Source organism: Microcebus murinus, chromosome 8 (assembly GCF_040939455.1).
Source record: "Microcebus murinus isolate Inina chromosome 8, M.murinus_Inina_mat1.0, whole genome shotgun sequence".
Taxonomy (NCBI): Eukaryota; Metazoa; Chordata; class Mammalia; order Primates; family Cheirogaleidae; genus Microcebus; species Microcebus murinus.
The window spans coordinates 21463639-21479618 of NC_134111.1; the positions used below are offsets into that span (position 1 = coordinate 21463639).

A 15980-nucleotide genomic window follows, 5' to 3' on the forward strand; every position below is an offset into this window, starting at 1 on the left:
CATGGTAGTGGTTGAGTTTCTTTTTTTGTTTGGAGATCAGAGTCTTGATCTGCTGCACGGGCAAGAGTGCCGTGGCGTCAGCCTAGCACTAGCAGCCTAGCACAGCAACCTCAAACTCCTGGGCTCAAGCGATGCTCCTGCCTCAGCCTCCCAAGTAGCTGGGACTACAGGCATGCACCACCATACGCAGCTAATTTTTTCTATATATTTTTAGTTGTCCAGATAATTTCTTTCTATTTTTAATAGACATGGGGGTCTCACTGTTGCTCAGGCTGGTCTCAAACTCCTGACCTCAAGCAATCCTCCCACCTCAGCCTCCCAGAGTGCTAGGATTACAGGTGTGAACCACCATGCCTGGCCTAAGTTTACTGAACTAGTTCCCAACTTGAACCCAGTCAAGTGTGAAGGGGCAGCAAGTATCACTTTTTACTTACAATTGGAAATTTACTTGAAGGATTTATAATTTCATTCTTTGAGTGTATTACCATTATTAGGTGCTTAATAATTTTTGATTAGTGAAAAAGAAGGGGTGATATACTACTAAGGGGTTGAAATAGCTAAAAGACTTGGTCAAAAATTACATGTAATTTCCACTTTATGTATTTCACATATTATAAAATCAACACATCCACAGTGAGAATAGCAAATAGTTTTTAACTGTTGTTTGTCGGTGTTTGGAGATGGTGAAATTGTTGCACTATATTTCCTCTCTCAATCATCCTCCTCGGCACCCCCCATGCTCACTTTCACTTCTGTTTTTTAACTTTTGGAGTTCGTTGGTCTGCATAAACATTTCACCAACTCAACCGAAGGCAATTTGAATTCTATGGTTATACTGCTAATCTTATCTTTTTTCTGAAAATTTTTGCTTTTGTATCCCAAGCACATAAATATGTGAATAAGACTGCCAATGTAGTATTAACTTGAAGTGAGGGGAACCTGTTCTGGCTAGTATTCAAACCTCAGTAGCGCTTGGATGAATTATTTATCACATCTGGTGTTCGTCGCTTTATTTGTAAAATGGAATAATTTATACCATGAAGTTGTAGAAAAGCTGAGAGGATTTAAAATGGATGATACAAAAGTCTATGCTTACCTGGATTGTATACCATGGTGACTCACTAATTAAAAAAAGAAGAAAAAAACAAAAAACAAAAAAGTCTATGCTTAGTACAGTACTTGGAGCAAGGTAAAAATACTTCCTAAATATTTCTTCCTCCCCCTCCCTTTCTTTTGGGAAGCCAGGCAAGCAATTGGAAGTTGATTTATGCACAGTTAAAGTAATACAAAACAGGTTCGGATCCTTGAATGATACTCCTGTCTGCTCAACTGTGGGTACCTGAAACCTTCTTGATGAAGTTTACTCATGGTAGCTAGATCAAGTACCTTTTTCTCACGGTCGTGCTGAATAAAAAGTTCTGTGTTCACCCCTTTCTCTGAACTCTAAATGTCGAAAGGGAGACGAGGCAGTCCCCACATTTCTTCAGATATTTGTTTAGACACAGCTTTATTTGCCAACATCTAGTCCTGGGCCGCCGCAGGCTCTTCTGCACTTACTTGCCAAGCATCCTGGCCGCCCCTAGGCAGCCTCTCGCCACCTAGGCCTGAGACTTCAGCTGAGGTTCATCTCCTCCAACCGAAAACCGTCCCACTGTGGCCCTTCGCCTGTCTACCGGGACTGCTCTCCATTTCTGGTGGGGTCAGTACACTGCTGGCTGTGTGTTTCAGCAGTCCCTGCGGCTCTGGGCTCGCGACCAGGGCTCAGCGAAACTTGTACCTTGGCTTTCTAGACTGGTACGGCCCCAAGAAATCGTGCGCAGAAATGGCGGTCGCCTTTCGCACCTTCTTCGTGGATTAGACCAGTCAGGAAGTATCGCTGGGCAAGAAAAGTTTTATGCTTGGCCAAATAAGGGCCCGTCAAAGCAAGGCCACTTCGCGCCCCTCACCCCACCGGCCCGGGCGGCATAGCCTGCCCGGCCGGGAGCCCGGTGCCTGGCAGCGGCGGCGGCGGCGGCAGATCCGGGCCCGCCCGGAAGTGCCCGGCGCTGGAGGGAGGGAGAGCCTCGCGAGCCGCCGCCGCGCGCACGCGCCCTCGCGGGCTGGCTGGGGCTGGAGTCGGAACTCGGAACCCGGAGCCCGGACGGGCCCGGGGCGGGGGGGTGGGGGGCTGCGCGGGGGCGGGAGCGGTGGAGGTGGCCGCCCCTGGCGGCGGCGGGTTTGTTTATCCCGGGGAAGAAGTTTAGGAGCGAGAGATAGAGAAGGAGGGCGGGCCGGGGAGGAGGGATGCGGTTCGGCGGAGGCGGCCGCCACAGGGACTCGCCGCCATCACCCCCGCCGCCACAGCCTCGGGCTCCCGGAGCCGCCGCGGCCGCCGCCTCAGCAGCACCGGGGCCGCCGCCCGGACTGCCAGCTGCCGCCCCGGACGTCCGGGTAAGTGCCCCTCCCCCCGGGGGTCCCAGTGGCAGCCCTGGTGGCTTGCAGTCCCCTCCCCCGGCTCGGGGCCGGGCGGCCTCCTTCTTCTCCCTCACGCGCTGTCCTCCCTCCAGGTCCCGGAGTCCGACCCCTGCGGCGCACCTTCGGCCTTCTAGGGGGGCTGCCTCCCCGCCCCCGCCCTCCAGTCTCATCCTCCGCCCCCCGGACCGCCCTTCCCTCCCGCGGCGTCTCCACTTCCCCTGGGGATGCCCCCATCCCTCTGCGATTTCCCAGCCTCCGCCTACCAGGATCCCCCTTAGTTTTCTCCACCGGCCTAGCCCCTGCTTTAGCTTTTGCGGGGCTCCTGGCCCCTTTATACCTGTACACCTCCACGCCTACCCCTTCACCTGTTATTTTCTTACCCACCGTGAGTACTATCCAAGGCGAGAAACTGCCTTCTCCCTCACCCCCCACCAGCGTCCACATTCACACCTCCTCATCCCAAATACGGACACTGGAAACTGTCATCTCTGTTAGACCATTTTAGGGTGAGTTCTCAGCTCTCCGGACCACCTAGCACTTCCGCCCCAGTGGGCATGCCCTCAGCCTCTCCACTTCCAAGCTCACACTTGGCTTCTCATAAATTCTCGCTCACATTTACTGTGGTACATTAAGCTAACCTTGCGGTTCAGAATCCAAGTCTTGAAAGATCCCTCTTTTTTTTTCTCCTGCTGCTACCCTTGTTCTTAATCTTTCTCTTGAGTGTATTTGAATACTGACTCACAGAAGGAAAAAGGGATGGTAGGATTTCCTCCCTCAAAGCAATCACAGAGCCCAGTAGAAATAAGATTTGCCTTCTGCTTATCCTAACTTTTCCCTTCTTTCTCTTCCCTAACTGCACACTGTCATTTAGTCATCCTTTCCAGGCTTCTGATGCTTTGTCTGTATTTGAATAATCCCGGGCCTAGTTTGACCCATTATAATAACTTGTCCTCCCACTTCTTCTTTACAATTGAATCCACTGTTTCTTGGACTGGAAACTGAAGTAATAAAAGGTTCATGCCTTGGAAAATTACATCTCTCCTGCCATAATGGGACTGGTGGAATATTTCAAAATCTCATTCCATCATTCTTGAGAGAAATGTTGCCTAGTGGTTAAGAGCCCAGACTCTAGTGGAACTGCCAGAGTCTAAACCCTTGCCCTGCCACTTACCAGCTCTGGCTGTGGGCAAGTTATTTAACCTCTGAGGCCCCAGTATTCTGACAGCTGCAAAATAGGGATGGTGATAAACCTTATAGGATGGTGGTGGTGATTGCACAAGTACTCAGAACAGGGGCACATGATAAAAGTTTGATACATTTTATCTTTATCATCACTTCTTTGCTTTACTTTTTTGTTATATTTTTATTAATTTTTCTTTTCTTTTTTTTCATACTAAACACCTTGTTTAATGCTTCTTTTGGCTATTGGAAGGTTAATTCTGAGAGAGGGAAGTGGGAATGGAAAGCTGCCTTCTTCCTCTTCTTTACTTAACATCCTTTCTGATGTAAATAGGATTTGTATTTTGTTATCGTATAAATTAATTCCTTCTGACTTGAAAAATGTAGGGTTTTTTACCTTACTATTTTCAAGGAAGTTACCAAGCTACAGATAAGTCCTTATTTTCAGATATCGTTTTTAGAACTTACAAAATTTTGTTTTGAGAATAAATGAATTTGAAGTATTGCATGTAATAGTTTCCTCATAATGGAAAATGAGGGCTTTACAAATAAGAGTTTTAGTACTGCACATTACTCAAAACTGGTGATATTCTTTATAGCCATTTGACCTTTATCTTTAATTACTCAAGATAGGGCTTTGGCTTCATTCAGAAGATTGGTGGCTTTTTCTCTTAATCTGTTATGTTCATTCATATTCACGTGCCTTTGCTGGGTGAATTTTTGCCTTTACCAAATTTTACTCACTTTTTAAAACCATGACAGTTTTTGCCATATTTGCTTACCTCTTGGTACTAGTATTTAGTTAATACATTCTTAATTTTTTTTGGGTAGAGATTGCTCCTTTTGAAACTTGGTACATTTTTAAATGACTCACTTTTAAAAAAACCTAAATAGGTGTTCCCTCAGTGTCGTTACAAAGAGTGTAAATTTGAAATTATTGTTTGCTGTCCCAATTACATGTAATAATATGTACATGTAGATATGTAACTATCAAAATAAAAATATTTTCCCACATCAAGCCTAAAATCATTTTTGTGCCGCCAGTGTAGCATGTTCCATACTTTGGGTGACACTGCCTTTGCTAATGCTGTTCCCTGACCTAGAATAACCTTTGCTCTTTCTCCTGCTTATCCAGATTATACCTGTCTTCCACCTCTTACTGCTTCCACATAGTTCATTCCAACATTGGTTTCTTTGTTTGTTGGCTTTCCTAAGTCTATAGTCTGAATTTTTGGCCTTACATAGTATAGGCAGTGAGGGTAGAAGAAAAAGGACTTCTCTGGAATCAGACTTTTAAAGCTTATAAAAACTATGGAGAGGTAGAATAAAATTGACATTTAGCCTCTACTCTGTGATTAGCGCTACTCCTTCGGTTTTGTAAATATTATTTCCAAAAATATTTAATGAGCACCTACCACATGCCAGGCATTGGGGATACATGAGAGTGGCCCTTCTCAATCATGGTTCCAGTGAAAATCAAGCCCTAATGCTCGAAGGCATCTAAGGTATGTGATGAATTGCCTCATCACCTATGCACTTAGAATGGTACTAGCTATGTACCATTCTTGAGGGAACTGAGGAAGTAGTCACTCAAATCAGTTTTTGTAGGGCTTAATTCCTGCTGGGCCTTAGTTGAGAAAAGATTTATCAGAATAATAATGCAGTCTCTGCTTTTTTGTAATTTACATTCTAGTTCGACACTGACCATTTATATATATTATTTACACCCTATAGTAACTATTTAATAAGGTTTTATTGTCTCCATTTTATAAATGGAGACCTGAGAAATGGACTAAACTTCCACAAAGTCACACAGTTACAAATACTGCAGCCAGGCAATGTAGTTTTAGGGTCTTTTTAGTCATTATCTCAGACTTTCCACTTCCTTGTTGATTACTTTAGATACTTTAGATTCTTCATCTTTCTGAAAGTGTTTTTTATTTATTTTATTTAAAAAAATTTAAGCTCAGCAGTGGGTTTTCCCTTTTTTTTTAGGTTGTTTAGTAAAAGGACATAAGGAAATTTAACTTTTATAAAGCACTTGCTCCATAACCTTATTTCAAGCCTTATATATGACTAGATTTGGAAGGTATTTGCATTTGGTGGTACTGCTCACTGTTTTGTTTCCTGACTTTGATTTGCTCACTTAGCAAAAGTTTATTGAGTAATTCGTCTGTACCAGGCACTGTGCTAGGCTCTTGTGACACATACTAGTGGAAAAAGGGTACCTGTATTCATAGAGGTAAAAGTCTGGGGAATAAAGGAACTAAACAAAAAAATTATAAAAATAATTAGTTATGATGACTATTACTAAGGAAATTATTGTAAACAATGAAAGCCTACTAATCTATCAAAGAATGCTTCTCTGAAGAAATGTCTTTTAGGCAGAAACCTAAAGGATGAACTGTAGTTACCCAACTGATGTTGGTGATTTCAACTTTCTAGAACTGTAAGATACAGTCCTTACTGTACCCTAATGCATGAGGTTGGTGGGTGGGAAATAGACTGGAGCATATCACAATGGCCAAAGTCCAAGCTGAGCATTTTGTACTTAATCCTAAGAGCAATAGGAAGCCACCAAAAAGTGTTAGAACAGCTGAATAAGTCACTCAGATTTGTCTTTAAAAACATCACTTGGCTGCTCTGTCATGGGCACATTGAAGAGAGGCAGGTGTAAATGCAGGGGGACCCATTAGACCCAGTGCTTCTCAACCTTACCTGTGGTGAAAGACCAGTTTTTTTTAAATTTTCAGTTCATGCAGACACTTTAGTAACACCCAATAAAATGGATGCTGTGGCAGTGTCAAGTTGTTATAAAAGTTTCCATTAATAAATGCTTCCTATCAGTTTTTGTATTTACCTCCTCTTAGACCAATAGCAAAGGTTTGTGGACCAATATTAGTTCACAGACCACACTTTGAGTAGAATCAAGTTCAGCTATTATAGTAATTTAGGTAAGAGATTGTATAATCTTGGTTCAGAGTGGCAGTGATAAAGTAGCCTGATTTAACATATATTTGCTGGTAAAACTGGTAGGATTTCAGGATGGATAATATTTGGGGGCCTAGGGAGAAAAGGCTGATTTCCAGGGCCAGTAGTTCTTGTGCCTAAGGTAGTGGGGAGGAGCAGATTTTTGTTTGGTAATTTCAGGGAAGGGGAGGTATTGATCATAATTCAGCTTGAGACTTACTAAACTTGAGAGTGAGACATATAAGTAGAGATATTTAGTAGGAATTGGACATATGCAAAGAAGTTTGGTCTGAAGATAAATCTGGAAATAACAGAGTTTATATTGATGTCTTGGGGTTTGGGATGAGCTTGTCTAAGGAGAGAGTATGTAGAAAAAAATGAGGTCTTAGAACTAAGCCCTATGAATCTTCAATAACTAAACATTGGGAAAAAGCAGTGGAGCAAAAGAGTCCGAGAAGGAGTAGAGGTTGAAAGAAAATTTCACTGGTATCACTGAAGCCTAGGCAATAGACTGAAAAAGTGAGGTGTGACCATTTGGCTATTTTGAATGAAGCTGAGAATTATTAATATTTAAATAGAGAACTAAAAAGTACGCATTGGATTCAGCAACATATAGAAAATTTAATATTTCTTGGTAGTCCACCCATAAACTATTTGATGTGAATTTTGTTTTAATCTGCCAAAGCTACAATCCTAAATTTAGAATAAAATCATTATATCTATAGCACGAGCCATATCTTCCTTCCTGAGCTCAGATCCATGTTGCTATTTATCACCATCTGGCTGTTCTATAAGTATCTTAAACTTTTTTTCCCACAGCTCATTCATTCAGGCTATAGGTTTTAAATACTATTTATCAGGCACTGAATACTCCTAGACTTTTAGATTTGTGATGAGAACTTAGAGACTAGAGAATGGACAATTAAACAAATATTTGTTATTCTAGTATGATTAGTGCTTCCATAGCATTTATTTAGGTTGCCTTGGAAGCACAGAGAAGGGGATCACATAGGGCTTTCTAAGGAAAATAATATTTGGACACAGTGTTTCTGAAAGACAAGTTAAACATAGGTGGAGAAGGTGAGGCAGTGGTAAGGGAGTTTAAAGAATGATATCAGGGATTATGGCTAGAGCACATGGGTGGTAAGTTAGAGATGTTAGCCATGATGTTCAAAGGTTTCTTACTTGACCTTGCATCTTTTTGTTTGTTGTTTTGATATCACCATCCATGTAGTCACCAAATATGGAGGTAGATTTTTAATATCTTCAAAAATGAAAACTTATCTTTGTTTTAGTATTTATTATCCAAGATGGAGTTTTATTTTTGCTAGCTAGTCTTATATTTTATATAGTAAGCCTATACTTATAGAATCATGAAATAACTGATAGCATAAGTTAAATATTACAGTTATATTTTACTCATTTATTATAGAAAAAATTTTGTACAGACAATTTTTTCTCAAATTTAGGGAGTTGAAAATGAAGGTCTTGCTAAGAATTGTGAAGGTTTACTAACTAAACCTCAGTTGTATCATCAGGGATGGTGCTTTGGGGCTCAGCAGAATGAGAACAGCCCTCTGATATTATAAATGTTATTTTAAATAGTTGTATTACATCAGAGTTTACAAGTCCCTGGACTTTTATCTTGGACCATTAGTAGAACACAGTTCATCTATAGGGATTACTTTTTGAAGAATACTGTAGTTGCAGAACCTTACTTAGAAAGGTCAAAGTCTCATAGAAAATAGTGAGATAGAAGGGAATATGATGTTAAAATGGATTTTAAAAATATAGTAAATGAAAAGTTCTAGAAGACATCTGCTTTCAAATAAAAGGGGGTGGGCTCTACCAAAACTTGCTTTTGAAATACCTTCTTGAGTTCTTATAGAAATATTTTGTTACTCTGATCTGCTAAGGTGTGGTCTTCCTTAAATTTTATGTTAAGAAAATTACAACATTTAAAATTTCTTTTTACTAGAAAAGAAATTACTGGCTTCAGTATCTTTTGTTCGTGCTTTCTCTCTGGTTTTAAGTTTTGTAGGTCTTACTGAATACTTGTATAATAACTGTTACACTTTCTATGTATTATCATGATTCTTACAGGCATACCTTTACAGGTCTTTACCTATATATTGAACATAACTATAGCTTCTGTCTGATATTCTTTAGACCTGCCTATATGTTCTAAAAGAAGACAGAATATCATTAGCATTATATTGTGTAATATAGCTATGTGAGACTAAACTTTACATAGGTAAAAACTAGTAAATTAAAATTTTTTTTATTTTCACATATAAAATTGTATTACCTCAAACCATGGTTGGGACAGATTGTATATATACCTGAACTGAAAGTATGGTGAGAAAATTATACAGCTTGATACCTTTCTGGGGGCTGTAGTTGTATAGTATATTCTGTTTGGGTTTGGACATGTTATGTTGTAAATTTGTATCCACCATTATAATGTTATACAGAGTAGTTTCACTGCCCTAAACATCCTCTATTCCGTGCCTGTTCATCCCTCTCGCCCCACATCCCTGGCAGCCATTTATCTTTTACTGTTTTGCTTTTTCAAAAATGTGATGGAAATCATACAGTGTGTACCCCTTTTAGATTAGCTTTTTTCACTTAGTAATGTGCATTTTAAGTTTCCTTTATGTCTTTTCATGGCTCAATAGCTCATTTCTTTTTAATACTAAATAATTAATGCTAAATCATTGTCTAGATATACCACAGTTTATTTATCCGTTGCCCTACTAAAGTACATCTTGGTTGCTTTCAAGTTTTGGAAATTATGAAAAATGCTGCTATAAACAACAATGTGCAGGCTTGTGTGTTGACATGTTTTCAGCTTCTTTAGATGAATACCAAGGAGCATGATTGCTGGATGATATGGTAAAGTTTTTGTAAGAAAATCCCAAACTGTCTTTCAAAATGGCCATAGGATTTTGCACCCACAGTGAATGAGAGTTCTGTTGTTCTACATCCTTATCAGCATTTGATATTCTGTGGTTGTTGGATATAGAGGTCCATTATATCCAATTGATTGACAGTGTTGTTGAGTTCAACTATGTCCTTACTGATTTTCTGCCAGTTGGATCTCCCCATTTCTGTTAGAGGGGTATTGAAGTATCCAACTATAATAGTGGATTCATCTATTTTTCCATACAGTTCTATCAGTTTTAACCTCACACATTTGGTGCTCTGTTGTTAGGCAGAGTTGTTAGGCACATACACATTAAGAATCTTCTTGGAGAATTGGCCCCCTTGTCATTATGATGTTCCTTTTTGTTCTTGATAACTTTCCTGGCTCTGAAGTAATTTAGTGATTTTTAAGGTAAAGATTGCTCGAGGTGATACAGCTTTTTATGTTTAAGTAGGAAATTCCTCTGAAAAATGGTTCTCATACTATAAAAAAATAAAATAACAGTGAATATAAATTTGTTATGATATTATTAGGGCAGGTACAAATATAAGAAGCTACCAAATACCTAAATGAATTAAATTTCAATTAAATTTTTTCAGTGGCAACTCTTAGGATCAATTAAACTTTTATCAAGCAGTTATTTAAACATAGGAATTAAGTTTAATATGTCCAATTTTGGTAGAGAAGATCAAGAAGAGCATGGGCACACACTAAGCAGATTTGGTCATTTCTGATTATTTACATTCAAAGTACATCTTTTAAAAAGTGAAGATATTTTTCATGTGAGCATTTTATCAATGGCATTTGAGAACTAGCTTGAATTGTGGGAATATTGATTTATACTTTAATATTGTTGATAATTTTATTTTCTCAGATGTCATTTATTTTTGGTGTTTGCCTCCTGCAACTCCAAGTCTTTTATCAACAAAAATTTCTTCCAGTTGTATAATGAACAGAATCTACCGGGTTTATTTGAAGATGAACCTGAGAAACTGACAACTTACAGTGTAAAGATACCTTTATGCAAAATTTCTTCTTAGATCATTTTAGTTAAAAGGGAAGAAGTACCATTTGTAAAGCACTTGTACCAGATATGTGTCAAGTACTTTTGATATTTTATCTCATGTACTTATCACTAACTCATGAGGTATAGGTAATAACAATCTCTTGAATCATAGTTGCTGTCAATTACCAGATACCTTATTATTTTATGTACCCCATAGAGAGAATGAGAGAGCACTGTGGATTATAATTGTAAGATGTTATCAATTTCAGAGATGTTAAAATATGACAAAAATAGATGTCTTAGAATTAGTAAAAGGTGGAATTAGTTCCACCCCATTTTATGGTATCACTCAAGGTCCTGAAAACAATTAAACTTCCAACATGAAGTGAAGTCAAGACAAATTCAGTTCTGCTTTACTCTAGAGTTCTCCAGGCTGCATAGCATAGAGGCTAAGAGCATATAGCCACCCTGCCATTTAGTAGTTTTGTGACTTTAGGCAAGTTACTTAGTCTCAGTTTTCTTCTCTGTAAAATAGAAATGTTAATGGTACCACCTCTTGGTTGTTGTGAGAACTAAATGAGTTATATTTACATTTAGAATAGTGCTTTCTATGTAGTTGAATGTTTTGTGTATAATTTTGTTAATTATAATAAAAACAGTGATGCTGGCCAGGTGTGATTGATCACACCTATAATCCCAGCACTTTGGGAGGCTGAAGCAGGAGGATTACTTGAGTCCACAAATTCTAGGCCAGCCTGAGCAATGTAGGGAGACCTTATCTCTACCAAAAAAAAAAACAAAAAACCCAAAAATAAAAAACACTAAAAAACCCAGTGATGCTGTTTCTGATCTAAGCTACATAAGTACATGATTGCTTAAAAGGGAAGGGAAAAGGGCCTTATCAGATGGTTCATTAATATTATGTACACACAGTAAAGATCAAAGTATTTTATTGATTTGTCTTTTAAAACTAATGTAAGATTACAGTCTTAATTTTGACATCTAAATAACATTTTTCTTATTTTTATAAAAATAATACTGTATAAAGGTTCAGCCGAAATCTGCTTTCCTTTCTTCTCTGTTGATGTATTTAGTCAGAATCCATGTGCTGTAAAGGATATCTTGGAAATAACTGTAATAATATACTTGTGATTCCTGTCAGCCTCATAAGGGACTCACTCAAACATTTTTAAAGGGTTTTAATATTACAGACCCATGTTTTAATTTCAGTTAAAACATACTGCTTCTGCATTGTACAATATATAGAGTTAAGGTAATACTGAGATAATTTTTAATGATTTTTGTATGCACATGATTTTGTTGGTTCATCTTGAGATTTAAAATGTTGTCATCTACCCTGATAACAAAAATAGATTAAGAACTTTCTTTGAACTTCTTAATTTTTTCTTCATTCTTACTTTTGCCTTGTTTTCATTGTTTTATTTTTTCTATTTTAGGTTCACATCATTCATTTAATTCAGAAATAGTTATTGACCAACTATTAAATAGCAGGTTCCGTGTTTACAGTGATGAAATAGTCTTTGACCTCGAAGAATTCACTATTTGGGAATTATTAAGTGTCTAGTCATGAGTACTTAGATATGATGTTGAGGACTTGATGCTCTTTTTGTTTTAATTCTCATAACTCCCCTGCTCTGGTCAGCCAGTGTTTCTCAAATGTTTCTACTGAACAAATGGCAGAGAAGAATGGACTCTTAGGGGATGAAAGGGAAGTGAAGATCAGAGTGTGGTCAGGGTGGTGGTAGATGGGGAGAACTTTGGTATTAAAATTCTTTTCAAGTTAATGGTTTCTCTTAAAAAGGATTTGACTTTACATTGTTACCTTAATATAGCCTTGTTTTAGTATAAAAATACTTTAAATTAGCAGGCAGGACGATTTGAAAAAAGTGTCCTGTCCCAATTTTAGGGTGGAATATGACATAAGGAGAAGGATTTTATTGTAAACTTAAAGCATCAAGGCTGCTTATTCATTTGTTAAATACTTCTTTGCATTTTTATTTTGAGTAAACTTTTGAAGTATAACATACATTTAAAGACATGCACATGTCATCATACAGCACCTGTAGTCTTGTGTCTGGCTTCTTACCCTAAACATACGTGCTTATGTGATCCAACCATGTGTGTAGCAGTAGCTTATTCATTCTCATTGCTTTATAGTAGTCTGTTGTATGACTGTATATATCATAATTTGTTTTACTGTTGATGAACATCTAGGTTGTTTCCAATTTGGGGCCATAATGAGTAGGGTCCCTATAGAATATTCTTGTATTCCTTATGTGTCTTTTGGTGCATATATATACATTTCTCTAAGGAACTTACCTTAATTGTTGGATTATGTGTGTGCTTTTGTTTGTTTCCAAGGTGGTTGTACCAGTTCAATTTCATCAGTAGCAAATGAGAGTTCTAGTTGTCTCACGTACTCTGGAACATTTGCTTGATACTGTGTCTCATTTATTTAGCCATTCCGGTGGGTGTAAAGTGGTATTAAGTTGTGTGTAAGTTGTTTAGTCAAAAGGAACACGATTCCTTTCCATACGCCTACTCACAGACCTCTCCTTTGTGTACACTAAGGGAAAATGGAATAGAGACCTGTGTATTTTCATAAAACCTATCAGATGATTCTGGTTGCCCTGCCAGTTGGCAAGATGTAGAATATGAAACAAATTTAAGTATAATTTAAGGAAAATGAGACTGTCATGAAAATTATAGCTTCACAGTATAGTTTACTGACTTTCTGGCAAATGGTGCATTTCTAATTTGCTAAATATGGGAAAAGTTTTAAGATTTTGCAAGCTGGTAAAAAGTTTTGTAGGCTTTTTTTATTTTATTGAATGAGTCTGCAACATTGGCCCAAAGCTTTAATTACACAATGCTGGAATGCACTTGTTCTTACTTGACTGTCTACCCAGATTATGGGTTGTATTCATTCAATATTCTGTGAGGTTTTGCTACCCTTTAAAAAAGCAGAACACTATCTACATAGCAGAGCTTACTGAGTTTTCAGAACTTAAAAGTAAAGTTGAGAAAATAAATTTTACCATGTGCTTACAGCATGGTATGTGTTCTTTTATATTTAATTTCGTGTTATTTGTGGAGTTTTTTCATAAATTTTATAGAAGGAAATCTTGCTAATCTTTATTTTTTATCATTGAATTGTGTAGTGAGAACTAAGGATACAAAAAATATTTATGCCCATGTATCCTTTTTAGTGTTAGGATTTTATTAATAGTTTTACTCTCTTCTCATTCCTTAATGAATGTAGATTACTTTAGAATCATATTTAGGGAATTACCATTCCTCTACCTTTTTGGGGGATAATAGTCATTGACTTCTTCTATTAAAATAAAGCACACATATAGACTCTTCAGATAAGCACACAGTTTTCCCTTTCTACCATTTAATATGCCTAAATTTTTATAGCTAATATTTTTATATCTGACTTCATTTCTTATTGCTGCAAAGTACTGATTGAAGGCATAGCAGCTGTTTGATAAATACTTGTGCTCTCCATATTCATAAGTATTAATAGTTACTGATTTTTTTTTTATTGCTAGTCACAGAAATCTTCGAATTATTAGCTCATCTTCAGAAGAACTGAGATGGCATTCATGTCCTTAAAGTGTTCCTGTGAAATTTATTTTGCAAAGCATTTCTTTGTGGACGGGATAAGGCTGATAATTGAATGGCAGTAATCTCCTTTTATTAAGTTTAGTTTGGCCATGTGTTAGAACATTTCAGAAGAAACTGATTAAAATCCAGGAGTATCCTGACACGTTGCTTTCTAAGGATTATTTTGCTTCATTCCTTTCCCTCTTTCCCTTCCTTCCTTTCCCTTCCTTCCTTTCAATTTCTTTCTTTCTTCCTTCCTTTCAATTCCTTCCTTTCAATTTCTTTCTTTTCTTTTCTTTTCTTTTCTTTTCTTTTCTTTTCTTTTCTTTTCTTTTCTTTTCTTTTCTTCTTTTCTCTTTTTCTTTTTCTTTCTTTCTCCTGCAAACTAAGCAGCTACTTTGTGGTAAAAATGTTTTTAGGGAGAATTAAGCCATTTTAATGGTTATGGACATGCAAGATGTAATGATAATAGATCTCTACTGCCCTTTACCCTAAGGCATGCAGTTTTGTCAATTTTTTTTCTAAAACTTTTACAAGTTGGAGGTCAAATACTCTCTCTTCTTATCTTTCTCAAGGATGATGGTATATCCTGCTTTTGCCTAGGGCAGTGCTAGTTTATGTCTTTTGCCACAGCATCCTGTCCTATTTAGCATTTGTACTAGGTATTTTTTTAAAAAATGAAATACTATTATTAATGATTGCATTAAAATAAGCCTAAGTGAATTTGGTAGATATTTTTTTTTGCTTCCAGCTTTCATTGTGGTCTAGTCTAGTGATGTGTGAGATACATATTTGTACAATGATAAGAGTTTTGTCTTTCCCAGGTGGTAAAATCTGAAAGGCATTTACTAAGTATGTTTCTCTTTCCCTGACTCTTCCCTGATGCAGTGTCTTCCTTTAATGATAATATTGGGGAAGAAGGGAGTCTCTGTGATTGCAAGTGGGCTAGGATGCAAATGATTGGGGACAGCTAACTCCTTTCTGTCTTTATTGCCTCTTAGGGTACATGAACACAGAGCATGTTAAGTGCTACAGCCTGCAAGATTCATCAAGCCATCAGAATGGTGTTAGATGGGGTTGGTGGGAAATTATAGGTTATGTGAACTGAAATAGTGGCTAAGCAGTCCTGTCATAGAACATGTAGAATAGCACTGTTTAGTAAAGCTTTATGCAATGGTGGAAATGTTCTGTAACCTCCACTTTCTAATACAGTAGCCACTAGCTACTTATGTTTATTGAACACTTAAAATGAGTCTAGTACAGCTGAGAAATTGAGTTTTTAATTTAATTTAAATTAATTTAAATTTAAATAGGCACATGTGGCTAGTGACTACCATATTAGAAAATGCAGTTGTAGAAAGTAGTCTGATAGCACTTGCTACAGTGTTTTTAGGTATAAATTTATAAACTATTTTATTATTTGGTAGTATTTTATTTTGAAGTAAGTGCATTTGACAGCAGTTAGATAAAAAACAGAAGTACATGTTTAATGAAAGCATGCACTTATGAAGTGGCTATTCTGCTTTTTAAAATTGTCTACACCAGTGCTCAACTCAAAGGGTTAATGGGGAATGGAGAGCTTACAAAATGGTTGTGGTAAAAGAACAAAGGAGTGAAATGTTAAGCATGCTCACTACAGTGTTTGACGTGATGCATTTGGGCTTTGGGCTTGATAAGGAAGGAAGTGAAGCCATAATGGGGATAATGACTTAGAAAAATGGGAAGGGGTCAAGGAAGTATTGGTAATGAGATATTGGGGGATTAAATTGATGACAGAATAGGAATAAATTCTGTTATAAAAAGATATACTGAGGT

General features: G+C 37.6%; 1 protein-coding gene across 1 annotated transcript in view; it reads left to right on the forward strand.

The window, feature by feature from the left end:
* The first annotated feature begins 2185 nt into the window (after positions 1-2185).
* The window catches only part of SPOPL (speckle type BTB/POZ protein like), a 52154-nt gene continuing 38359 nt past the window's right edge, over positions 2186-15980 (forward strand). The window contains exon 1 of the mRNA XM_012740111.3: positions 2186-2430. The gene's annotated coding sequence lies outside the window, so the exon portion shown is untranslated. The remainder of the gene's footprint in view (positions 2431-15980) is intronic.